The 2600-nt window shown below is 42.8% G+C and overlaps 1 non-coding gene across 1 annotated transcript; it reads right to left on the bottom strand.

Moving 5' to 3' along the window:
• Positions 1-2303: 2303 nt before the first annotated feature.
• On the bottom strand, positions 2304-2377 carry TRNAT-CGU (transfer RNA threonine (anticodon CGU)). Its single transcript has one exon. It is a non-coding gene; the product is annotated as a tRNA-Thr (tRNA).
• Between the last annotated feature and the right edge of the window lie 223 nt (positions 2378-2600).

Below are 2600 nucleotides of genomic sequence, written 5' to 3' on the forward strand. Positions count from 1 at the left end.
AGAAAACAGGATGCGAGTCCAATTCTCAGGCCTGCCTGATGCTGCCACTTTATATACAGTCCTGCTTTGCTTTGATTCTATAAAACACTGTTTCGATTATATTATACTATATTATATTATTATATTTAAAACTTAAACTCGCCCCCCCTCCCTACCAAATCCTATAATGACGATGCCTCTTGCTTCGTTTGGCTAAAGTCTGTACTTCTGTTTGCATTTCCCCCATTGCCTGAGCAAGGATTAAGTTCATCTTTTATGTGTGAAGATTCAGCAATTGTAATTTATTTAACATTTTCTAATACAGAAGCGAAAAAATTGATATGGCGAGGCTAAGAAACAGAAACTGGTCTTTAAATAAAGTAAAAATTAATGTTCTTGAACTTTCTATAGGGAAAGCCTATTTAAGACACCAAAAAAAACCCTACATAAATAAAAATATTGATTCACTTGCCTGGTCATATTTAATATAAAGACACTTGTGGTTGCCATCCACAAGCCAAGGGGAAAGGCTTTGGAGAACGACCCAACCAACACCCGATTGCAGACTACTTTCCTCAAGAACTGTGAGAAAAAAAATTCCTGTTATTTAAGCCATCGTGTCTGTGGGGCTTTGTGACGGCAGCCCTAGAAAGCTGACACAATTCTAAATGCGCCCAGGAGGCAGTGCTATTGTTACTGTCTTCACACCCCAGGGATAAAAGGAGAGTGTACATTTGTTGGATATGTATTGGCATTCAGCATGCATTCCTACTTTCTTCTGGTTGACAGTCTTTACTGGAGGGCTTGGAAAGCTACAAAGGATATGTCCCATCCCCCCTCGCACCTAGGGATCTTGATACAAATGATATTAAAACAACTATTAGGCACACTGCTCTGAGGTTTACAAAACAGGATATTATCCTGCTCATTTTGGCCATTTTCTGCTGGCAAGCCAGACTGTGGACACATGCTTTCTCTGTAGCAATGTTACAAGCCCAGCCTCTGTAGAACAGGAGAGAGAGCGGTGACAGAGCCAATGCCATCGTCCACGTTCCAATGTGCAGTCACAGCTCCTGAGTTTGGGAAGGGTTCTAGACAAGGCGGTCTCCTAAGCTTAACCTCATGGTTCGCAGACATGGTGGCACGTCCACGAGCTCAGCAATGTTATCGCTAGCTTCCCTTGTAAAGCAGTTCTATAGATATGTGTATCCTTGTAATCAGGGGAAAGCACAAACACAGTCTTGTGGATATTTCTTGGACTCTTACTTGAAGGTCCAGTCTGAAGTCTGTCTCTCAATCACTTCTGCTGACTTTATACTAATCCAGTTTCCTGTTTTTAAATCCTTCCTGCTTAAGACATTTAGAGTGCTTCCTGTTTACTAAACTCAACTCTGAATTGTGCTTCAGGTTAAGAAATACCAAAATAAATACTGATAGTAATGGGCTATAACCTATTGGATACAATAACAACCTGTGAATCCGTACAAATAAATAAGTCAATGAAGAAGAAAGAAATCGTCTTCTTCTTACACTAAGAAGTCAAATTATAAATATAGAAAGAATGACGGGTTTAGAAAATCACCATTTGGAAATCATTACATTAATCATTGATTTAGGCAAGAATCATCGAGTGATAAATTAAATAGGTAAAAGTTGAATGAGAACAGTACCTTTACATAGTCTCAAAGCATGTCCTCAAAAGATACTTCTTAATTGCAAAAAAAAAAAAAAAAAAAAAAAAGGAAAGTAGTTACGGAGAAATCTGGAAGACATCATCATAAGCAAGTGACCAGCATTAACATCAGCAAGAACGGGACAATATGGGACAGTTGACATTCTATGTCCACTGATGTGATGCACTGAAAAAGACACAACATCAGTTGTATTCCTGCCCAAAATACAGAGCCTAAATTAATTGTGAAGAGGCCGCAGACTAACCCAAATTATGCAGTATGTTACAACATAATTGCTCTGTACTCTTCGAAAATGGCCATGTCAGAAAAAGAAAGCCCACAGGTTAAAGATGAAAGAGAACGACAAACGAGTTCAGTACATAATCAAAGATTTTTGCTAAAAAGGGCATCGTGGGGGGAGGAGGACAGACATCCGCAACATGTCAGAGTTGGACCCTCCTTCCCCCAACAAGCGCACTATTCAGCAACAAGTCATTAATCTCTTCCCGAGAAATCAGGAACTATTGGAAAGGCTCCCGCACGCAGGACTGTAAACCAGGTTAGAGCTCCAGACAGTAGATTTGAGATTGAGATTAGAGATGATTTCAGAATAAAAAATTGGAGTAAATGGCCAAAACAAAAAAGCTTTGCAGGCCCCGCTGGGAGTCGAACCCAGGATCTCCTGTTTACGAGACAGGCGCTTTAGCCAACTAAGCCACAGAGCCAGCTGCGCGGCGGGCGGAGGGACTTTGGTGATCAAATCGCGGTGCATTAGGGGGAAAGCCACTTCCGCCGGGTTCCCGCGCTCGCCCTAGCGGAGGAGGTCGCGCTCGCATGGGCGGGGGCTCGCGCGGGACACCCGGGAGCTCGGACTGGAACCGGCACGACAGCACGCATGCGCGCACCCTCCCCGTGCCGGGGAAAAAGCCTGGACCGGCCTCGCGGCGG

Source organism: Lynx rufus, unplaced genomic scaffold (genome assembly GCF_022079265.1).
Source record: "Lynx rufus isolate CCGP_SWC_20201006 ecotype Redwood Valley unplaced genomic scaffold, mLynRuf1.p SCAF_6, whole genome shotgun sequence".
Taxonomy (NCBI): Eukaryota; Metazoa; Chordata; class Mammalia; order Carnivora; family Felidae; genus Lynx; species Lynx rufus.